This window comes from Bos grunniens, chromosome 14 (genome assembly GCF_055505025.1).
Source record: "Bos grunniens cultivar Pamir isolate PY7600 chromosome 14, Bosgru_T2T1.0, whole genome shotgun sequence".
Lineage (NCBI taxonomy): Eukaryota > Metazoa > Chordata > Mammalia > Artiodactyla > Bovidae > Bos > Bos grunniens.
In genome coordinates this window covers 71,342,657-71,367,576 of record NC_141178.1, presented here as the reverse complement: position 1 = coordinate 71,367,576, position 24,920 = coordinate 71,342,657, and the positions used below count along the sequence as shown (strand labels likewise).

Sequence of the window (24,920 nt, the reverse complement as noted above, 5' to 3'; positions counted from 1 at the left end):
ATAATAGTGCCCCCTGCATGGAGTTGTGACACTTATGTTTGCTACTGCAAGTGCTTAGAACTTGAATGCTTCCCATAAGTACTCAGTATGTGTTATATTTATTCCACTCAGTTGAAATATTTATTGAGAGTTCAATCCATGCCAACCTCGTTCTAGGGACTGGATACACAATCACGAGCAAAACAAAATTCCTGCCCTCAAGTAACTTGGAGTGTGTCCTAGAGCAGGGGTCCCCAACCTCTGGGATCTAATGCCTGATGCTCTGAAGTGGAGCTGATGGAATAATAATAGAAATAAAGAGCACAATAAATGGAATGTGCTTATCATCCCCAAACCATTCTGCCTGCACTGTCCATGGAAAAAATGTCTTCTACAAAACCAGTCCCTAGTGCCAAAAAAGCTGGGGACCACTGTTCTAGAGCAGTTCCAGAAAGACAATAAATTCTTTTTTTTAATTTTTATTGCATATTGGAGTATCATTGAGTAACAATGTTGTCTTGGTTCCTGGTACAGAGAAAAGGGGCTCAGTTATGCATACACATGTATCTGTTCTTTTTCTAATTCTTTTCCCTATTAGGTTGTCACAGAATACTGAGCAGAGAAATTCTAATAAAGGATGCATTCATGATAAATGCAATGAATATCAGTCAGATGGGGTAGGAGGACATGAGATTAAGGGGTTGCAGTTTCAGTGGGGTGGCCAAGGACACTTCCTTGGTGCTGTGATATACTGAGAATGTAGGCAAAGGTACACTTCAGGATGGAGGTGTTCATTCTACCTACCACCAGGACCTCTGGCTGCTGCTTTAAGAGTCACTCAAAAAGATCTTTCATTTCAGACCCTTTCTCAGAAGGCAGCCTGCATCTATGACAGGTCAACATGGAAGAACAAGCACCTAAGCATTTGTCGGCAACCAGAACAGTTCTGAAGGGCCATCTCAGCTCCCTGTGTGATCGCTGGAGGTCTCCATAGAAGCTGTATCACGGTCCAGCTTCTCCCTCTGCCAAGTCTTGCCTCCCTCCCCATCGCAGATGTTGTTTCTGAATGCACTCCCTGATTAGCCTCCTCCACACAATCCTCAGAGACGTCGTCGCTTTTTCCTGGGAAATGCTTTTTAGCTCTCCTATGATGAAGGCTAAGTAACTTGGACCTTATCTTTCACCAGAAGTGGTGGAGCAAGGATTAGCTCCTGGGGCTGCCTGCCCTTGTGGTTTGAGGCCTCTTCTGTTATCATCAGCTGTGCTGCATTCCAGTCTGTTCTAGTCAGTGAGGCAGCCAGAAATTTGGAATTTCTGAGCCACCCAGAGCATCAGGATGGTTGAGGCTGTGGATAAGAAAAGGAGAGGGGATATTAATTTCCAGAGCAGAAGACATTAAATTGCCCCCATGGGAACCCAATGATGGTGAAAATGCATCAACACATTTTGAAAAGAAACTTGTAATATTTTAGAGTTTGACTCATTTTTTGCTATAAATTTTTAGTGATTTTGTAATAAATGTGCAATGGTTTATTCTATATAAAATTTTAAAAATAAACCTCTTTCCAATTAAGGGCTATTTAGCTTGGTTTTCTATCAATTCTGTTCTCATACATTTTAGAATGTCATTTGTATCTTGGGATAAAGTAACTTTGGGGAGCCCCCAAATGTGATCGTCTTCCTAATCTCAACAATGCACTTTATATCTAGGAGCGTTGAAAGATACACCTACCTTTGGCTTCACCCCGGATCCCAGACACAGTAGGTCTAGGAGCTGGAAAAATAGTAAGTAGAAATACCAGATGGAAAAGGAATAAAGAAATTCTTTAGGTGTTGGGAAAGTCTTCCTGGAGCCATGTCATGAGCCACTGGAGACGAATTTAGGAGACAAAATCAGAATCACTATAATAAAACCTTATGGAGAACAAAAACCAGTAAAAAGCATCGAAGACCTGAGGGGAAAAAAATAATTCCAAACTTACATAATTTTTATAAATATTTTGAACCCACTCTAGATGTGTGTTTGTAAGCAGCATTCTCACAACACCTCTATATGGAAGGGGATATTAGATGTACCTTAAAGTGTGTAAACTGAGATTCATGGCAGGTAAGTGACTTCCAAAAGTTTACACTTGTAAATGGAGAGAGAGTACTTCAATTCTGATTGGTCAACTCCCAGTGTCAAAAGCAAGAATTCCTTTTTATGGCTGTTGGAAATGCAACTCAGGAAATAAGTTCCAATTCCTTCACTGACTTATCCTTTCCTGCTCTGAGATGCAACATGGTAACCCTTGTTAAACTTGATCCAGGCAAGTAGATTCTTTTGAGTTTATCTGCAAGTCTGTGGAAAAGTATCACCCTCTCTGAAAATACAGTTGTTCCCTTTATCTGTGGTTTTACTTTCCTCCGTTTCAGTTACCCATGGCCAAACTTGATCCAAAAAAGGTCAATGAAAAATTCCAGAAATAAACAATTCATGAGTTTCAGATTGTGGGCCATTCTAAGTAGCTTCATGAAATCTCATCCCATCCCATTGCATCCTGCCTGGGGTTCCCCAGCCATCACCATCATCTGCTCCTGGCATCCGGTCATCAGCATCATTACAGTTCAATGGTCCAGGATCATTTGAAGCAGATGACCCACCTTCTAGAGCATCATCAGAAGGTCAATAGCCTAATGCTGTATCATAAAGCCTGTCATTCAACTCATAGGCATTTTCTTTCTTTTTTTTTTTTTGAAAATTTATGCCTTTATTTCAGTTGTTGTGTTGGCAATATCAATCTTAAAATAATGATGAAAAGTTAACTCTTTCCAAATATGGGTATTTTGGGTTATGGTGAAATAGCAGTAGCTTTAAAACAGTATAGTAGCTAGATCCTACCTATCTTTTCCTGGAATGCCCACTTCAACACCAAGCTGTCAGATACATTCCTGAACTTTTGAAGACATTATAATGATGGTAATGTCAGGCCAGGATAAAGAAAAACAGAAATGATCAGAAGACTGAGGGGAAAAAGACATGAGATGGAAAAAAAAATAGTTCGTATTGTCGACACCATCCAGTCTAGCAATTTTTACAGATGCTTTCTGTTTGCTCAAGACAGTTTATTGCTTATGTTATTTCTTCTGTTCCTTTTTTTTTTTTAATTTTTCAGCACTTTATTTATTTATTTATTTATTTTATTTGATAAATTTAACGCCTTTTATTGCCATACCTCATTTTACTGTGCTTTGCTTTAGTGAACTTTATAGATACATGTTTTTTTTTTTTTCCCTTGTTAATTTTCTGTTTAGTTGATCTATCCATAAGTGTGAGTGGGGTATTAAAGTCTCCCACTATTATTGTGTTATTGTTAATTTCTCCTTTCATACTTGTTAGAATTTGTCTTACATACTGCGGTGCTCCCATGTTGGGTGGATATATATTATATAATTGTTATATCTTCTTCTTGGATTGATCCTTTGATCATTATGTAGTGACCTTCTTTGTCTCTTTTCACAGCCTTTGTTTTAAAGTCTAATTTATCTGATACGAGTATTGTGACTCCTGCTTTCTTTTGGTCCCAATTTGCATGGAAAATCTTTTTCCAGCCCTTCACTTTCAGTCTGTATGTGTCCCCTGTTTTGAGGTGGGTCTCTTGTAGACAACATATGTAGGGGTCTTGTTTTTGTATCCATTCAGCCAGTCTTTGTCTTTTGGTTGGGGCATTCAACCCATTTACGTTTAAGGTAATTACTAATAAGTATGATCCCGTTGCCATTTACTTTATTGTTTTGGGTTCGAGTTTATACACCATTTTTGTGTTTCCTGTCTAGAGAATATCCTTTAGTATTTGTTGGAGAGCTGGTTTGGTGGTGCAGAATTCTCTCAGCTTTTGCTTGTCTGAAAAACTTTTGATTTCTCCTTCATACTTGAATGAGATCCTTGCTGGGTACAATAATCTGGGCTGTAGGTTATTTTCTTTCCTCATTTTAAGTATGTCTTGCCATTCCCTCCTGGCTTGAAGAGTTTCTATTGAAAGATCAGCTGTTATCCTTATGGGAATTCCCTTGTGTGTTATTTGTTGTTTTTCCCTTGCTGCTTTTAATATTTGTTCTTTGTGTTTGATCTTTGTTAATTTGATTAATATGTGTCTTGGGGTGTTTCTCCTTGGGTTTATCCTGTTTGGGACTCTCTGGGTTTCTTGGACTTGGGTGATTATTTCCTTCCCCATTTTAGGGAAGTTTTCAACTATTATCTCCTCAAGTATTTTCTCATGGTCTTTCTTTTTGTCTTCTTCTTCTGGAACCCCTATGATTCGAATGTTGTAGCGTTTAATATTGTCCTGGAGGTCTCTGAGATTGTCCTCATTTCTTTTAATTCGTTTTTCTTTTATCCTCTCTGATTCATTTATTTCTACCATTCTATCTTCTAATTCACTAATCCTATCTTCTGCCTCTGTTATTCTACTATTTGTTGCCTCCAGAGTGTTTTTAATTTCATTTATTGCATTATTCATTATATATTGACTCTTTTTTATTTCTTCTAGGTCCTTGTTAAACCTTTCTTGCATCTTCTCAATCCTTGTCTCCAGGCTATTTATCTGTGATTCCATTTTAATTTCAAGATTTTGGATCGATTTCACTATCATTATTTGGAATTCTTTATCAGGTAGATTCCCTATCTCTTCCTCTTTTGTTTGGTTTGGTGGGCATTTATCCTGTTCCTTTATCTGCTGGGTATTCCTCTGTCTCTTCATCTTGTTTAAATTGCTGAGTTTTGGAGTCCTTTCTGTATTCTGTCAGTTTGTGGAGTTCTCTTTATTGTGGCGTTTCCTCGCTGTGTGTAGGTATGTAGAGGTGGCTTGTCAAGGTTTCCTGGTTAGGGAAGCTTGTGTCGGTGTTCTGGTGGGTGGAGCTGTATTTCTTCTCTTTGTTCAGTCGCGCTATGGGGAGGGAGGGAGGGATGCTGCAAACAAATGACACTGGCGTGCGCTCGCAGTGCCTCAGCCACACTGGGTCTGCCCCCGCTCACGGTGCGTGTAGCCTCCCTGCCCACACTGCTCAGGCTCTAGGTTGTTCCGCCGGGAACAATCCGAGGCTGGGCCTGGGTTGCATGCACCTCCCAGGTCCAAGCTGCTCAGGTTCAGGCACTCAGGTAGTCCTCAGAGGCGCAGACTCAGTTGGGGCTGCGTTTTGTGCTCTTCCCAGGTCCGAGCAGCTCAGGTGATGAGGTGTTTGGCGAGCGCCAATGCTGCAACTTATCGCCTCCCCGCCACTTGGTTATCTGGGTGTAAAACCGGCACACCTTCTCAGGCAGATGTTGACCGTCCAGACCCCCAATAAGTTTTAGTTAGCAAAGAAGCCAGTTTTATAGATAATGTCTCTCTGGGGCTGCGATTGCCCCCTTCCAGCTCTGGCTGCCTGTCACCGGAGGGGGAAGGTTTGCAGCCGGCTACCTCTGTTTAGTCCTTTGTTCCGTGCGCGGGCTGGCGGTGTCTTAGGTTAGGGCTGGCTTTTCGCATGGTAGATATCCCACAGTCTGGTTTGCTAGCCCAAATTATTTCGCTCAGATAGTGCTCAGGGTATTCAGGCCAGATTCTTACTCTCAGCGATGCAGCCCGCGCCACGCCTCCCTGCCCAGCCCCCGCTTGCCAATGGCGTGTGCAGGCATCTGCGCTGCTTCTCCGCTGGGGGAGTTACCGTAGGGCTCGCAATCTGCGAGTTTTAATTGTTTATTTATTTTTTCTCCCTGTTATGTTGTCCTCTGTGCTTCCAAAGCTCGGCACGGATTCGGCAGTGAGAAGGTTTCCTGGTGTTTGGAAACCTCTCTCTTTTTAAGACTCCCTTCCCGGGACGGAGCTCCGTCCCTCCCTCTTTTGTCTCTTGTATTGTCTTTAATATTTTTTCCTACCTCCTTTCGAGGAGTTGGGTTGCTTTTCTGGGTGCCTGATGTCCTCTGCCGGCATTCAGAAGTTGTTTTGTGGAATTTACTCGACGTTTAAATGCTCTTTTGATGAATTTGTGGGGGAGAAAGTGTTTTCCCCGTCCTACTCCTCCGCCATCTTGGCGCCTTCCCCGGAAACAGCAACTCATAGGCATTTTCATGTCAAAACTTCCCAAGAAGAAGGGTGAGTACAGTACAAGATATTTTGAGACAGAAAAAAAAAAAAAGAGGTCACATTATAACTTTTATCACAGTCTACTTTATGATTAGTTGTTGTTCATCTCTTTCAGTGCCTAATTTATCAATTAAACTTTATCATAGCCATGTATATAGAGAAAAAAACATGGTATATACATGGTTCATTATTGTCCATACTTTCAGGCATCCACTGAGTGTCCTCTAATGTATCCCCTCTATGGATAAGGGCAGACTACTGTATTTGCAAAGACTAAAATTCCTTTCACTCTCCCAGAAAATTTCAGTCCTCCACTGTGGCATTAACATCCATAAATGAAGTCTGTCTGCCTTATCAGAGCTGATGCAGAAAACGCTACAAAAATTTTAGTTGTCCCACCATCTTCAGACAAGTCCCAGCCTCCCCTAGAGCCAATGAAAAGAAGGAAACGGTTCTGAGTAAGAAATGATTAAGAGAGAGGCCAAATGATCTCTCTGCTAATGACTCTGAATTTTACTGAAGCAGTGTTGGCCTCTTTCCATTCTAGAATCTTGGATGAATGTCTAAACCCTGATAATGCCTCAGAGCAAATGCTATCTAATCTCTGACATTTATAGGAACTCAATGGAATCCTGTCAGGCTTAAGTATGAATCATGATGCTGAAATGTTATTTTTATCTTCTATATTCTTTGAGCAGTGTGTCCTTGAGCATTTAATCTCTCCAAGGCTCAGCTTTCTCATCTGCTAAATGGGGAGATCAGTGGTGGTTCACATACTGTTCAGGGCTAATGTGAGCAACAAGTGATTCCTTCAGTCTTATCATGGCTGTCGACTGCTTAATGAAAGAAATCGTAATCATATTCCCTTCCCGCCTCCCCATGTTCAACAGCCTTTGGGAGATGCCCATTGTCCAGATCTGGCTTCCACCCTCTACCTCTCCAGGCTCTGCGGCACAACCTTCCTTCTCATCACAATCAAAGATGTCCCATTCCTGAGACCCTTCACCGACTTTCATCTTGCATCACTCTGTTCAGTCAGCTTTCTCTGACTGGAAACACCTTGCCCTTGTCTCTGTCTGCTTGGTGAAATCAAGTTCATAATTTAAAACCCTAGTCTCCAATGTCTCCCTAGAGAAACTTTCTCTGCCCCTCTCTTGCCAAGCCCTAAGCTCTATGGAACTTTGTCCATACCACCAGCCAAGACCAAAAGCATTCTGACCATACTCAAGGTTACCCCTGGAGTTACCAGGGTTAGGACCAGTAACTCAGGTCTCCTGGCTTCCCTGCTCTCTTTCCACAGAGGCTACTGTGAAAAAAAAAAAAAACACAAAATAATTCTAGGAATTGTGGAAGACTCTGATGAATGCCCAAGACACTTTTCCATGTTTTACAAAGCTAATCTACCCAGTCGTTCTAATAAAATTATAGAAATGTGATTGACCAGATCCTATGACTCACTCATGGCTGGCTCTGTCCCCTCAGATAAGGCAGAAGAGAGCTGGCTATGGAGCTTATCCAGATAATGAACCAGAACAAAAATGAACTCAAGGGCTGTTATCCCATCAAGGGTCTCTGATGGTGACTGAAACCCCCAAAGCAGACTTCTGTGGTCACAGGATAGACCACCTCAGTGAAATTACTAGTCCCTGCCGTATTTGGCTTTGATTCTGACAGTGACAAGACTTGCCAGATAAGGCCACTGGCTGCAGTCACAGGTTGGGTTTGGGCAGCAGAGCTGTCCGCAAATGAAGGATTCACTTTACGTCAATGGAAGCAAATGAATCTGCATTTAGCGGCGACTCGAGCCCACAACCTCAAAATAGAATTGTGTCTCCTCCAACTAGAAACCATTCCTGTACGCAAAAGCTGAAACACGTCAGGATGCATTTAAGTCACAGGGAGCGAGATGTTGCTGTTCTATCCAGGGAGCCATAAATTCTCATCGGGGTGGGACGCCAAGAGATTCTGTAGGCAAAGTGAAAGTGGGAACAAAGTGATGACTCTGCCTTAGAATAATAACACGAGGTCTTTTGCATAACATTGTGCAACAATTATCTTGATAGAGCCTTACAAAACCCATAAACGTAGGCGAGCAAGCAACATAATTGTCCTCATTTCACACAGAAGAAAAATGAGGCTTGAAGACTGTGAATGAATTTCCCAAAGTCATGCAAAGGAGAATCAGGGCTGGAAACAGTCCCCAGTCTGACCCTTTTCCACTCCACTAAGCAGCCTTCTACCCAGGGGCTTTTGTGCCCCATCAAACAGAGAAATCAGAACCACTGAGCTTCTATAAAAGAAAATGGAAAGTTCTTTCATTCCAAAGGAAACCAGTTGTTTCCGAGGCTATCAGGTGATAATAAGAGCTATTCATAGTTAGTAATACTAATAACAAAGCTAGACGAGGTTTTCCAATTCATATTTTTGGTCTTCATTCTCCGCAGAATGCACTTTAGTAGGAAGTGTATGCATGCGTGCTCAGAAGTTGTCGTATCTGATTCTTTGCAACCCCATGGACTGTAGCCCACCCAGTTCCATGGGATTTTCCAGGCAAGAGTACTGGAGTGAGTTGCCATTTCCTCCTATAGGGGATCTTCTCAAACCAGGGATCAAACCCTTGTCTCCTGCATCTCCTGCACTGGCAGGTGGATTCTTTACAACTGACTCACCTGGGAAGCCCACTAGGAAGAGAACAAACTACATCTGGAAATGCATGCAATTTGGCTTCACACAAGGGTCCAAACACCAACTCTGCTATATGTGACCAAGGACGAAATCATTGATTTGAATCTGAATTCCCTTACCCTGAAAATAGGGATAATAAATTCATCACAGAAATAAAGCAGGAAGTGAACAAAATAGCATGTGAAAAGTGTTTCAAGGGTGTACCTGGCACTTAGTAAGTCCTCAGAAATGTCTGAATCTGGAGACACAAACTCCTTCACCACATCGTGTCTGCTAATCATGAATAGGACACACACAAGCTCTTTCAAAGAGAGGCTTCATGCAACATGGCCCCACCAGGGCACTCCTCTTTGCTCAACTTCTCACACTTTGTGAAGAAGCGGCATGTTCATGATCAGGGAATCAAATCATTGTCTTCAGATCTCTGTCACTGGGAAAGGAATTAAGCCAGCCTTTTACCCACCAGTGAAAGGAAAAGTCATTCTCGTCTTTATTAATGGAGCTGCTGACTTACTGGTTCACATGAAACACATCCTGGCCATCTGAAAGAAACTCCAATGCTGGGAAAATACTAGACGTCAGTTAAAATTTTTGCAGCACCTACTAAGTGTTTGTCTCTCCACCTACAATGGCACCTTTGAGCCTTGCAAGATTCCTACAGGTAGACTCTAGAAAAATAAGATTCTCTCCACCTTACAAGTTAGGAAATGGAGGCTCAGAGTGGTCCAAGGTCTTAGAGCACCTAAAGTAGCTAAGCCAGGGTTTTAACTTTGATGCTCTTTCCCTTTCCTTTGGGACAAGGGCTTGCTGCCATTCGACCCCCAAATCCTCATCAAAGTCAACATCCAATACGAAGTACCTAAAGTGAGCAGGGGCAGCTGAGAGTAAGAGAGGCCCCCACCATTGACTCATGACCCAGGGATCTGTGTCACACTTTTGTGCACTCTGCCTCCTCACTTGTGGAATGGAACAGTCCCTTACTTGGTTTAGATTTAAGTCAGTCTCAAGTTACCAAGTAGCCTGATTCATTTCAGAACTTAACATGTGTAGTATGTTTCCCAGAAAGCCATTTGGAAGAGTAGCTTTTCTTTAAGTTTGTTCTTTCATTATTCTACTCAGAAAAAAAAATATCTTTTTCACATTCACCCAGTATTTATGGAGTGAAAGCTATGTGCCTGGCCTTCTACTAGATTCTGGGGATAGAGAAACCAACCCAGTAGACTCCATCTCTGTCCTCATGGAGCTGAGAGTCTGCTGGGAAGAATGGACTAGCAGACACTGAATTCTAAAAGAAGTTGGTGCATGCTGGTGCATGCGTGCACATTTGTGTCTGATTCTTTGTGATCGCGTGAACTGTAGCCCGCCAGGCTCCTCTGTCCATGGGATTTCCTAGGCAAGAGTACTGGAGTGGGTTGCCATTTCCTTCTCCAGAGGTTCTTCCCAACCTAGGGATGGAAACTGCATCCCTTGTTTCTCCTACATTGATATGCAGGCTCTTTACCACTGGCACCACCTGGGAAGTCCCTAAAAGATATTCAGTTCAGTTCAGTTCAGTCGCTCAGTCGTGTCTGACTCTTTGCGACCCCATGAATTGCAGCACGCTAGGCCTCCCTGTCCATCACCAACTCCCAGAGTTCACTCAGACTCACGTCCATCGAGTCGGTGATGCCATCCAACCGTCTCATCCTCTGTCGTCCCCTTCTCCTCCTGCCCCCAATCCCTCCCAGCATCAGAGTCTTTTCTAATGAGTCAACTCTTCGCATCAGGTGGCCAAAATACTGGGGTTTCAGCTTCAGCATCATTCCTTCCAAAGAAATCCCAGGGCTGATCTCCTTCAGAATGGACTGGTTGGATCTCCTTGAAGTCCAAGGGACTCTCAAGAGTCTTCTACAACACCACAGTCCAAAAGCATCAATTCTTCGGCGCTCAGCCTTCTTCACAGCCCAACTCTCACATCCATACATGACCACAGGAAAAACCATAGCCTTGACTAGACGGACCTTTGTTGGCAAAGTAATGTCTGCTTTTTAATATGCTATCTAGGTTGGTCATAACTTTCCTTCCAAGGTAATTTCATGGCTGCAATCACCATCTGCAGTGATTTTGGAGCCCCAAAAAATAAAGTTTGACACTGTTTCCACTGTTTCCCCATCTATTTCCCATGAAGTAATAGGACCAGATGCCATGATCTTTGTTTTCTGAATGTTGAGCTTTAAGCCAACTTTTTCACTCTCATCTTTCACTTTCATCAAGAGGCTCTTTAGTTCTTCTATGCTTTCTGCCATAAGGGTGGTGTCATCTGCATATCTGAGGTGATTGATATTTCTCCTGGCAATCTTGAATCCAGCTTGTGATTCATCCAGCCCAGTGTTTCTCATGATGTACTCTGCATAGAAGTTAAATAAGCAGGGTGACAATATACAGCCTTGACATACTCCTTTTCCTATTTGGAACCAGTCTGTTGTTCCATGTCTAGTTCTAACTGTTGCTTCCTGACCTGCATATAGGTTTCTCAAGAGGCAGGTCAGGTGGTCTGGTATTCCCATCTCTTTCAGAATTTGCCACAGTTTATTGTGATCCACACAGTCAAAGGCTTTGGCATAGTCAATAAAGCAGAATTAGATGTTAAAAGATATTAGGTAATCAAATTCTGATGACTGCCCTGCAGGAGCTTAGAATGCAATGAGAGAGTTATCAAGGGACATACAGTAACCTCAGGGTCAAGGAGGGTTTCCCTGAGAAAGTGATGTAGAAGGGGAAAGCAGAAGGATGAGTACAAGTTTACCAATTGCATTGGGGTAGTGATATTCCAGGCAAAGGAAATAGCGCTTTGCAAAGCCATGGGGTCAAGAAGGAGCATGAGTTGTTTGAGGAACTGAAAGAAGACCAGGGTGACTAAAGCCTAGAGACCCAACATGGAAGGACAGGATATGAAAACCAGGCCATCAGGAGGACAGCACTGCTTTCAGAAGCACTCACTAGTCATTGTGAACATGTGCTCATCCCACGCACATGCTCTTTAATGCTTCTGATATTTACAGAAGTCAGACCTAAACAAAAGAAGGATTCCTTCTTTAAGAAGGAATTAAGCTATTAAGCTTTTTCTCCTCCTCTTCCTCTTCACTTTCTGTTCTCCTGGATCATGATCTTGCTTTATAAGTGTGGTTGGAGACACAGAGACAGGGAATTTCCTAAGAAACTGTAAGTGTACAAAGGGTACAAACTTCCAGTTACAGGATGAATAAGTTCTGAGGATGTAATATGCAATGTGATGACTGTAAGTAACAATACTGTGTTGTTTACTTGGAAGTTGGGAGAACAGATCTTGAAAGGGCTTCCCAGGTGGCTCAGTGGTAAAGAATTCGCCTGCCAACACAGGAGACACGAGAGACGCAGGTTCAATCCCTGGGTTGGGAAGACCTCCTGGAGGAGGAAATGGCAATCCACTCCAGTATTCTTGCCTGAAAAATCCCATGGACAGAGGAGCCTGGCAGGCTACAGTTCATGGGGTTGCAAAGAGTTGGACACAACTGAGTGACTGAGCACACACACAGAGATCTAGAAAGTTCTTACCATACAGAAAAAGGTAGCTGTAGAGGTGATGGAGGTGTTATCAACCTTACTGCAGCAATTGTTTCACAATATACACACACAGTAAATCATCCCATTGGGCACCTTAAACGTACACGACGTTACATGTCAATTACATCTCAATAGAGCTTAAAAGGAAAACAGAATTCAAAAACCATGAAAAAAGTCTGCTTTGCACAGTCTTGTGTATGTCTCTAAGGAAACACAGTATAACCTTAAGCAAAGCAATACATTTGAGGGAGTTTTCCTTTCTTCTGCAAAACAAGAGTGTTTAAACATCTCAGAACACTTACAGGATTGAATAAGGTAATACACATAAATCTACTGAGTACAGTGACTGACATGAATAGTTTTGTGCTAAACTATTTAGCTTTCCTATTCAGGTGACTTAGGAAAAACAGGAAAGGAGCCTAGGTTAGGTGGGGCTCACTAATGTAACAAAGAAATGCTATGCACAATGGCTCAAACATGATAGGAATTTACTTTTTTGCTCAGTCATGTCTAAAATGGGTGTTCCTGGCTAATGGCCAGCTCTCCTCTGCACAGCAGAGAGGGACCTTCATTCCCTGTCAAGTCTCCATCATGTTCTGCATCAAGTTGGTGGAGAGGACAAAATGTGGCCGAGTATGGCAAGGACAAGGCTGGACTATCAGAGTCCTGTTGCAAGGCCTCACCTAACCGTGGGAAGTCCTAAACAAAAGAAGGCAGCCCCAGGAAAGAGAGGCAATGGGTATAAAGGAATAGCCAGCCACTGGGGTCACCCCACCAACATGAGGGGGCAGTCTCTATTTTTAGATCAGCCCAAAGAAATCAACGTACCTACTAATAGGTACTGCACACCTCCTTCCTGCAACACCTCCTTGAGTCTAGGATAAGTGTGGCAATAAGATCATTATCTTCCTCCCAATCTAGGAGTTCCCAAGAAATATGAGTAGCCTGACTTCTCCCTCTCCTTGATCCATCACCACAAGCACCCAGTCATCAGAAATTTTTGGTTTTCCCTCCTAAAATATGTGAAAATCCTTCCTTTTCCTGGGATGACCTCTACTGTCCTTTATCTTCACTCCCCTGATTCATGATGACATTCACTTACTTCATCTTTAGCCAGACTGGCTCCCACTCACCCACCCCAACTTCTGGCTCCAGTCCACCCTCCTCACCAGGGCCACCAAAGGACTGGCCCTCAAATGCCAATCCCAAATGCAGCTGCAACTGGCCTGCTTTAATCCAATTGGGTGCATCACGGTTTGCAATATAAAATCCAATTCCCTGAATGTGACAGCTGACGGGAACTGGCTCTGCCTCCAAGATAGCCTCTTCCTTCTCTGAGACTTGTATGGTGTCCTGCACACGGCTGCCAAGCTGCTTCTCCCCGCCACATCCTCTTGGCTTCTGTTGACCTGTTGCATGTATTTCAAGTCCATCGCAGACATCCCCAACTCCCAGAAGCCCCCATGACCTTCACCTTGCTCCTCTGTATTCTCAAAATAACCTGTGTACTTACTTCTCTTTGGACTATCACTGTACTGACAGTGTCTACTCGGATTTCATCCATCCACCCCACCATCCCTGAAACTCCCAGCAAGTAGACAATTTTGAGAGCCTTGAATGCCATTCTAAGGGCTTGGAGGTTAACACTGGAATGTAAGAGGAATTGCTGAGGACTTTTGCAAAGGGAGTGATACTATGGGGTGAATATTTTAGTAAACTGTGGGCAGGACTAACTGAATGCAGGACAGCTAGCATTGAAGGGAGAAGACACTAGGGTGGCATTTGTTCTACATTCAGGATCTCAAGATTTGGGTCCCAACTCAACCAGACGTTATCAGTGTGACCTTGCGCGTGCCACCTCTCAGAGTCTTGTATAATAAATCATTCTGAACCATCTCACCAGGTTGATGTGAGGACATAGCAAAATAATGAATACTAAAGTACTTTCTAAATTCCAGTGAAATTATTAAGGTTAGTCATTAAAATCCAAAATGAGACAGTCTCAATATGTCCTCAATGTCAGACAGAATCCCTTCTTGAAGTCAGATGCATCCCAGGATAGCCCAGTATTCCCCTGGGCCATGCGAGGCTAAAATTATCTCTGCTGGCCTGTCACCTGTGAGCTGACCTCCAGTATCTAAAGGCTTGTCATGTGAAAAAAGGGGATTAACTCCACAGAGCTGTGTGACAGTTCCCAGGAGACAAATACTGATTCAACTTTCGGAAAAACTTTCAGACTGTCACAGCTGCCCAAAGGCTGCCCAAGGCTGGGAGTGCAGGTGGGTCATGAACCCCCAGAGATTGAAGATCACTTTGGCAGACTCCTTGCATCAGTAGGGTTTGGATGATCAGCTTTTATATTTCCTTCCAATTCTAAAACTCCACTGTCTGCTACCCCCATCGATACCTTTATAACTGTGCCTATTGTTCAGATTGTCAGTTTATAACACAAAAGTGTTGATTTAGAGTTTTCCCTCTTCCACTAGGCTAGGGTCATCCAAAGGCAGGGACTGGATCTCCTCCAACTTGGGATCTTCAGTGCCTGTAACAGCTTCCGAGAGGCAGTAAACCCTAAGTAATTGTTGGTAGAATGAATGGATGGATGAATGAATTATTCCAAGTGTATTGGGATGATGCTGACACCCCACAGAAGAAACATGGTGATGTGTTAAAGTTCGGGCTAAAATAAGTATTTCATAGTGAGGCTCGTGTGTGATGATGTTGGTCTAAACTAATACTTTCCCACTGGGAGTTTTTCAGCTCCTAGAAGTCCTATTTTTAATATTAAGAAAAAAGCCAATAAAAGGCAGGAGTTTTTCCATGTTACTGCGTTCCCCAAATTCAAAACCATCAGTTTCTCTGCATTTAGCTGGGAATTTATCAGTTTGGTATGGTCACTCTTTATCTTCTGTAGCAAACCATCATGCTGGAACTTTAGATATGTGATCTAATTTAATCTTTATGCGAAACCTGTATGGTAGGGCATGCTGTCTTTAGCTGACAGACAAGAAGACAGGGACTCAGAGAGGTTTGGTTACCTGCTCAATCTAGTGTCAGAGGCAGAATTTCAACTCAGTTCTGTCTTGCCTCTAAGCTCAAGTTCTCCCCACGTAATGCTCAGCTTCATTTCAGAGAAGGCTTCTCTGATGTGTGTTTCTATCACCAAGACGCTTGAGATGGAGATCCATCTTGGTCATTAGCAGTTTCCTCCCTTTGATGATAACAATGCAGTCTATTGACCATTCAAAAGCCCTGAGTTTCAGCCATAGAATGTAACGACTTTGTGTCAGTTCACGCGAGATGGATAAACCTAGAGCCTGTTACACAGAATGAAGTAAGTTGGAAATAGAAAATATCGTATATGAACACATACATATGGAATCTAGAAAAATGGTACCAATGAACCTATTTGCAGGGTATGAATAGAGATGCAAACCTAAAGAACTGACTTGTGGACACTGTGGAGGAATGGGAGGGTGAGACAAATTGAGAGTAGCACTGAAACATTTACAGTACCATCTGTAAAGTAGCTAGTGGGAAGTCGCTGTATAACACAAGGAGCTCAACCCAGAGCTCTGTGATAACCTAGAGGGGTGGGATGAGGTGGGGTCGGGGGGAGGTTCAAGAGGGAGGAGGCATATTTCACTTATGGCTGATTCATGGTATTGTATGGCAAAAAACAGCACAATGTTGCAACATAATAATCCTCCAATTAAAACATTAAAAAAAAAAACTGAGTTAAAGAGAAGGCAGATCACTGTCCATCAAAGTAGACCTGACCTCATAGACTTCCCAGCCTCAGAAACCCCGCAACCTCCCTCTTCCAGCTGAATCTCCTTCTCACCCTCAGATGTTATTAGGACCTCAAGAAGTCTCCCAGGCAGGCCCTCTATGCTAGACCTTGTATTTCGCTAGTGTTGACAACTTAATACATGTCCACACTTCCTTTTATGGGGAAAGATAAGACTCTGATGGTAATCAGAGTGCCAGGGTAGGAAGTGCCACATTCCTCCATGTAAATATTTGACTAAACTTTCTCTGAGCCATGCATCATTGTGCCGAGCCCCTAGAAAAACTTCAGGTCCACAGATCTGCAGGTGAGATACCTCAGCAATGAGTTATGAGAGGACTTGTTTAAAAACCAAGGCCAGAGCAATGTATTTCTGAAAGGGGTGGGGAGGCCTGCTCTACGTGACTAAATAGTGTTCTGAGGAAGCCAAGAATAGAGGCTAGGTCTCAGCTGGGGTGGAATTTCTCCTTTGGTCAACTGATTCCTGAAAAGGGGGACCTGTTTGCATGGTTTTTTTTTAAAGAAGTTACTGCAGCTATGTAGCTCATGTCCATGTAAGTAAAAAAATTAATAAAAATGCAAAACTAATCTGAAAGTCAATAAGGAATTATTTACGTCCATCAATGCAGTGGGCAAACAATAATGAAAGCGTTGATAATCATAGCTAACATGTATTGAGATGTGCTGTTTTAGGTTCTTTGCATTTAATCCTACAAGGGAGGCAGGGAAAGGTTGAGTAACCTGGCCAACGCTACAGAGAAAGCAAGTGATGGAACAGAAAGCTATGCAGACAATGGCAATTCTATTGCAAACGAATATTTGTTGACTTTAAAGTATATTCATGATATTAAAGGGGAAAATGTAGATTCCCAGATTGTGTGATTTCATTTTTTTTCATTATAAGAACTGAAAAGCCGCATCATACCCATTAGGATGGCTGCTTTTAAAACACACGCACCAGAAAGTGTTGGTAAGGAAACTGGCAGTACAGAGAAATTACAACTGTTGATGGGATGTCAAATGGAAGTGGAAAACAATATAGGGATTCCTCAAAAATATAAAGATATAAGTATAAAATTTTTGAGCTTTACATTGAAAACTATTTATTGTTGCTGAAATAATTTCTTCTTACATTGGAGACCAGATGTGTCAGTCTTAGAGCATGAAAATATTTCTGTCAACATGCTGTCTGTCTTCATGAAGGCCCTGAATGATAATCTATTTTTGACCTTATAAAGGTAGACATTACTCATACCTGAATTGTGAAACAACATATCCCATATACCTGGCTATCAGAGGCCAAGCTTTTCTATTTTAGAAGTTCAAAAAATGGCTTTCCCTCATTTTTGTTGCCTATGCTTTTGATGTCCTGTTTTTGGGGCCAACCAATTCTAAAGTTTATTTTACATGAACATCATTGAAATAAACACTTCTGTGACAGGTTGTGGTTTGTTGGAAAGCTGTTGTGATCAATTCCACTTCTGAGTATATACCCAAAAGAACTGAAAGCAGGACCTCAAAGAGACGTGCATATCTCGTGATAGCACTATTTGCAATAGCTAAAAGGTAGCAGCAACCCTAGTGTCAATCAGTGGTTGACATGGTCCATACATACAATGGAATATTATTCAGTCTTAAGAAAGAAGGAAATTCTGATACATGCTACAATGTGGATGAACCCTGAAGAAATTATGCTAAATGAAATAAGCCAGTCACAACAAGACAAATGCAGTATGATTCCATTTGTAAGAGTTATCTAAAGTAGATTCACAGAAACAGAAAGTAGAATGGTAGGTCCCAGAGCCTGGGAGGAGGGGGGCAGAGGGAGTTAGTGTTTAGTGAGTGCAGAGTTTCAGTCTTACAAGATGAAAAAAGATCTGGAGATTAGTTGCACAATGGTTTTTCCTGTGGTCATGTATGGATGTGAGAATTGGACTGTGAAGAAGGCTGAGCACTGCAGAGTTGATGCTTTTGAACTATGGTGCTGGAGAAGACTCTTGAGAGTCCCTTGGACTGCAAGGAGATCCAACCAGTCCATTCTGAAGGAGATCAGCCCTAGGTGTTCTTTGGAAGGAATGATGCTAAAGCTGAAACTCCAGTACTTTGGCCACCTCATGCAAAGAGTTGACTCATTGGAAAAGACTCTGATGCTGGGAGGGATTGGGGGCAGGAGGAGAAGGGGACGACGGGGGATGAGATGGCTGGATGGCATCACTGACTCGATGGACGTGAGTCTGAGTGAACTCCGGGAGGTGGTGATGGACAGGGAGGCCTGGTGTGCTGCGATTCATGGGGTCGCAAAGAGTCGGACATGACTGAGCGACTGAACTGAACTGGACTGAATGTGAATATCCTTAACACTAATGAACTACACAGATAAAACTGATTAAAATGGGGGGAAAGAAAAAGAGAAAAGGAGAAAGAGAAAAATACAATTACAGTATATATGGGAAAGGTCAAGAGGACATATACCTCTGTGTGTGTGAGTCTGTGTGTGTGAGTATGTTCAGTCACTCAGTTGTGTTCAACTCTTTGTGACCACATGGGCTGTAGCCCACCGGACTCCTCTGTCCATGGGATTCTCCAGGTGAGAATACTGGAGTGGGTTGCCATTTCCTTCTCCAGGGTATCTTTCTGACCCAGGGATTAAATCCATGTCTCTTGCATCTCATGCATTGGCAGGCAGATTCTTTACCACTGAGCCACCTGGGAAGCCCCATATATATCAGTGTGTTGGCATATATCAAGCAGGCAAGTATTGTACATCCCCCAGTTAGGCCCATATGCTCAAGTGCTCAGTCTGTGTGAGTGAGGGGCTTATAAGGAGCCTGAATAATCAGAAACAGGGGGTCTTCCTCCATTGAAGAGTGTGGATGGCTGGAGTAAGGAGTCAAAAATGTAATTTTGAGCAGAATATGCATTGCCTGAGTAAGTGTCTGCAAAGAGGGTCTTGTAATCCACCTATAGGCAGAAAAAGTTTGCCTGCTCCTACTGAAGGATATATGTGGTATTTTGTCTGAAGTACACCTGTCATTTTCTGCCCCAGTGCTCCAAGATGAAGTGATGTAAAATGGCAAGACCAGCTAAAAGAAGTAGGACCTTATATTCTAAAGCAGACTAGGGGTCATCATTTACCAAATTCTTTCCACTTCTCTTTATGCTAGTGAGCACTGTCAAGTTCTGCAAAATCAGAAAAGTGTGGTTGTCAAGTGGCAGGCGGTTGGGAAACTTATTAGTTTTCCACTAGTAGATAAATGTGTTGTATCCTAATCAAGAAAAAACCAACACTCTAAGGCGCCAATAGCTAAGAGTTGCAGCCTATCTGAGTGGTTAACCCTATGATATTGAAATGACTCATCAGAGTCTGAAAATTTACTACTATTGATTTCATGGGTTTAGGTCCTCATTCGATACTCATACTATCTGTTAATGCTACAAATACTGATGAAAACTTTTATATCAGAATTAGCTGTGGAGGCTCTTGATTTGCCCTCACAATTTTTTAGATTTTTTTTTTTGGCCATGCCATGTGGCATGTAGGATCTGAGTTCCCCAACCAGGGTTGAATGTGTGCCCCCTGCAGTGGAAGCATGTCTTAACCAGGCTTAACCTTAACTGGACTGCCAGGGAAGCCCCACCCTCACAGTTTTTTAGCAAATTAAAATATTTTTATTTGATCAACATAAAGAGAGGGAAAAATCAGCATGTCTTCTTTATCATGAATATATATATTTTAAACTTCTAATTTGGAGTCTAGTTGTTTAACAATGTTGTGTTAGTTTGAGGTGTACAATAAAGTGATTCAGTTATGCATTTACATGTATCTATTCAATGGCACCCCACTCCAGTACTCTTGCCTGGAAAATCCCATGGACAGAGGAGCCTGGAAGGCTGCAGTCCATGGGGTTGCTAAGAGTCGGGCACAACAGAGTGACTTCACTTTCACTTTTCACTTTCATGCATTGGAGAAAGAAATGGCAACCCACTCCAGTGTTCTTGCCTGGAGAATCCCAGGGACGGGGGAGCCTGTTGGGGCTGTCTATGGGGTCGCACAGAGTCGGACACGACTGAAGTGACTTAGCAGCAGCAGCATTCTTGTACAAGTTCTTTTTCCAATTAGGTTTCTTTTTAAAGAATCTTTCGCGGGTCTCTGCAGCTGAAAACACTGAAAATTGTGGCTTTACTCCACAGTCCATAGACTCAACCTCCGAGTTGTTGATCTGGGCAATAAGAGTCCAAGGTGCTCAAAGCCTGCCAAGAACAGAGTGCTTAATTTGGTCTGGGTGTTTCCAAGTTTGAAATGGAAGACAGGAGGCTTGCCAGATATTTCAAGTAGAAAGAGACTTAACACCATGAATTGAAAGTTGGAACAATGGTGGGATGCGCTACAGTCAAAATTTGCAAAGACTAGAATGCAGGAAGTAGTGCTGAAGTGAATTCTCAACAGAATGAGTGAGAGGAAGCCAATGGCAACATCCCATATGTATTGACACTTACTCCTGGACAGGACAGCTGCTACATAAAATAAAAACTTCTCCTTCTCCTCGGCCTTCAAAACACCAAACTGGCACCTCTGCCTAGCAGAATCTAACCTTAACCCCTGCGAGCAGAAACCGAGGGAATGTACTGTCAGACTAGCTTCTCCCAAGCAGAGGAGGATGTAGAAGGAAGCAGGGAACAAGGTGGGGTTGGTTTTAATAACCCAACTTTAGAGGAGATTCAAGAAGACTTCCTAGAGAATGCAATGCCAGAGACAAGGTTTTGAAAGACCAGAGTTGGCCAAGCCCTGGCCTTGGTCAATGATTCATCAAAGGAGTTTCCCTTTCTAGGCTGCAAGAGCCTGAATAAGGGAAGTACCACCTTCCCAAGAAGTGTTCATCTTTTGCAACCAGAAGAAGAGGTGGCTATAAATAGCCCAAGTTTCTCAGCCTCCTGTGTTCAAGATGGATCATTGCAAGCAACTTTTCCACAGAAAGAGAGTTAAGAATGAGAGTTACTGAATCAAACAGCAATACCTTCCTCAATGGAAATGTAAGTGGGAAGTATTCCTTTGAAATCTCAGAACAGAGTTCGTAGGCACTTTGGAGTCGTTGTGTCAAGAGAAAGAAACTGTTGACTTCAAGTGGGTGTCAGAGCTAGCCTCTCTACCTTGACCTTAAACTCCATTTCCCTGATAGCCCCGACCTAACCTTCCCAAAGACACGTTGGAACTCTCCAGAGCACCAGCCCACTGGCAGCTCATCTTTCATCTTTCCCTCAAAGTTTAGATTGACAGAAACTTTGCAGTCCTGGGAAGATAAGGGGAGACATCAGGGAAGCACCTACAGTTTCTCTTGCTACGTTAGATGCTTTATGCCCCTGATGCGTTGAATCCTTTAAGGGACCTTTGAGATAAACCTATTACCCCTACTTTCCAGATGAGGAAGCAAAGGCCAAGAAAGGTAAAATAATATTTCTGAGGTCAACACCCACTGCTCTCCTCAAAAGAAAATAGTGAAAGCTTCATTCTTCTACTATAAGTGAATTCTGAATTCCATGGGGCATTCCTGGGTTACCTGGAGGTTGAAACAGCCTTAGCTTTGCAAGACTGGAGAAGCTGGACCTCATCTCGCTACCCTTCTTTCCCCCTTCATCCCAAGAAAATATCTCGCCATTGTCAGTGACATTAGCCACAGTAGGGTGCCACCTCCAACCTGGCCTCTGTCTGCATCATTTTCCCAAAGACATGAAAGACAGAGAGGGCTCTTCTGAGACTAGAGCTTATGTAGATATTCAAAACTTCAGGTCAAATTCATCTCAGGGAGGTTTATTTTTTGATATCTTCTTTAGCTTCTGCTGTTTCTTTGTTAATCAAGTCAATACTTATTTGTATTAGAAAAATAAAAAATATAGGTAGACCTAAAGAAAACTAATGGAGAAGGGGATGGCAACCCACTCAGTATTCTTGCCTGGAGAATCCCATGGACAGAGAAGCCTAGCAGGCTACAGTTCGTGGGGTCACAAAGAGTCGGACACGACTGAGCTACTAACACACACACATCCACATAAAGAAAACTAAAATCTAGAAACACATTACAGTGATACAAATTCATAGGGCCCCTGTAAGACAATGAGTTCAGCACTTTATTTTTTATTATTTTTCTCCCCACACTGTCTCATGTGCTTCCCAGTCTTTTAAAATAATTCTCTGAAGTTTTGGGATCCAGATCATGGCTATGACACTATTATTTTATATATTATAAGCATTTTGTTTCCTGAATGAATGTCTGACTTTAATTCAATTTTATAACCACAATGGTGACACTGAAGCTCATCTCTTCTTTAATTGCTATCACTGCTCACCGAGAGTCCTATATGGTTGACAAGCTCTTAGCTGTGCTTTATTGCTCAGTTTGCAAACATGTCTTAAGAAGGTTTTCAAGGAGGGATTGCAAATAATATATTTTTATCTCCTTGGCACGTCCAGTGATAGCGTGCTGTTCAATACATACATCAATGTTCACTGGGACATATATGGAGCATTTCAGGATCACATTCTTTTCTTTTTGAAACTCTGCCATGGTCGTGGTCAGTGGATCAGTCCTGTCTGACTCTTTTGCAACCCCACAGACTGTGGCCTGCCAGGCTCCTCTGTTGGTGGAGTTTTGCAGGCAAGAATATTGGAGTGGGTTGCCATTTCCTGAATCAGGGTGACTTGCTCCTGCCTCCTGTGGGCTTTCTCTCCCTTTCGTTTAGCAATACTGGTGTCCTAAGTGGTACAGTGGCAAGGAATCTGCCCGCCAGTACAGGAGATGCAAGAGACGAGGGTTCCGTCCCTTAGTCGGGAAGATCCCCTGGAGGAAGAAATGGCAACCCACTCCAATATGCTTGCCTGGGCAATCCCATGGACAGAGGAGCCTGGTGGGCTACAGTCCATGGGGTCACAAAAGAGTCGGACGCAACTGAGCACCCAAACACACTGGTGTCACACAGCTGTACATTTTCTGGCCGACATCTCTGAAATCTCCCTTATCGTCACTCTCGTCCTTGCAACACTGTGTCTCCTTTTTCCTAAATTCTGAGGGACTTTCTCAGATACGTCCTCCACACCCATGGTAAACTTTCATGCAGCAGGAAATAGCGATACTGCCCTTCCTTGCCTCTCACAGGGACTTCATTCCAGCCATTAAGCACATATATTTTTCTTGCTTCCTCCCATCATCATTCCTCGGTATAATTGTTTTGCCTTTTCCCCTCCAGATCCTTTGTCCAGACACCGCTGCTTCTGTTTCAGAGAGACCTTCAGGCAGATTGTGCGAGCCTCTTATAGTTTTCTGAAATGACCATCTGGATTCTACCATAAACTGCTCTCTGGATTTCTCTGCCTTAGTCCTCCCACCTGATCCACCCTCCTGTGGCAAGATTTTTCAATCTCCCCTTCTTTTGTTGATAATGATATTGTTGGTTTTACTTATCCTCAGATAGGACCAGGTTGGTTTGCCAGTGTTTGTTAAAGCCAGGAAGAGTGATTTGCGGGACTTCCCTGGTGGCCCAGTGGCTAAGACTCTGCACTTCCAGTGCAGGCTTCTGAGTTCCAGCCCTGGTCAGGGCACTAGATCCCACATACCACAACTAAGAGTTCTTATCACGCCATAGCTAAAGATCCTGCATGCCCCAAGGAAGATGGGAGACCCCGTGTGCCCCAACTAACACCCAGTGCAGCCAAATAAATAAATTAAATATATCTAAAACAGTGTTTGCTCCATGCATGCCCTGGGGGTCAAATGCTCTTCTCCAATCCACAATTTATGTTCACAGGTTTTGTCCACATCCTGCTTCATACCTGTCTCTCATCTGCCATGAGGGACATTGAATATGCTTTCCTCATGCTCAGCCTCCAGTCCAGCCTCTGGTTCTCAAAGCCTGTGCAGGACAGAACAAGCTCCCCACTCCTGCCAGGCGGAGGCCGCCCAAGACTCCACGACTAGGTAGCTCCTTCCAGGCTTTCGCAGGGTCCCTTGCCTCCCCGTGGCTACTTCCATCTCTCCCTGTTTTTTGTCCAGCATTTCCTGTGACTCCAGCATTCCTATGACTCCATTCCTGTGATTTCCAGCATTTCCTAGTTCCTACCTAAACTGGGCAAAATAGGAGAAAAGGCATCCGGTCCCACCACTTCATGGGAAATAGATGGGGAAACAGTGGAAACAGTGTCAGACTTCATTTTTCTGGGCTCCAAAATCACTACAGATGGTGACTGTAGCCATGAAATTAAAAGATGCTTACTCCTTGGAAGGAAAGTTATGACCAACCTAGATAGCATATTCAAAAGCAAAGATATTACTTTGCCAACAAAGGTTCATCTAGTCAAGGCTATGGTTTTTCCTGTGGTCATGTATGGATGTGAGAGTTGGACTGTGAAGAAGGCTGAGCGCCGAAGAATTGATGCTTTTGAACTGTGGTGTTGGAGAAGACTCTTGAGAGTCCCTTGGCCTGCAAGGAGATCCAACCAGTCCATTCTGAAGGAGATCAGCCCTGGGATTTCTTTGGAGGGAATGATGCTAAAGCTGAAACCCCAGTACTTTGGCCAGCTCATGCGAAGAGTTGACTCATTGGAAAAGACTCTGATGCTGGGAGGGATTGGGGGCAGGAGGAGAAGGGGACGGCAGAGGATGAGATGGTTGGATGGCATCACTGACTCGATGGACGTGAGTCTGAGTGAACTCCGGGAGTTGGTGACGGACAGGGAGGCCTGGCATGCTGCGATTCATGGGGTCGCAAAGAGTCGGACACGACTGAGCGACTGA

General features: G+C 43.2%; 1 long non-coding RNA gene across 1 annotated transcript; it reads right to left on the bottom strand.

Moving 5' to 3' along the window:
- Positions 1–442: 442 nt before the first annotated feature.
- On the bottom strand, positions 443–24,412 carry LOC147359665 (uncharacterized). The gene is made up of 2 exons (XR_015141131.1): positions 1,712–24,412; positions 443–1,325 (listed from the first exon to the last, which is right to left on the bottom strand). It is a non-coding gene; the product is annotated as an uncharacterized LOC147359665 (long non-coding RNA).
- Between the last annotated feature and the right edge of the window lie 508 nt (positions 24,413–24,920).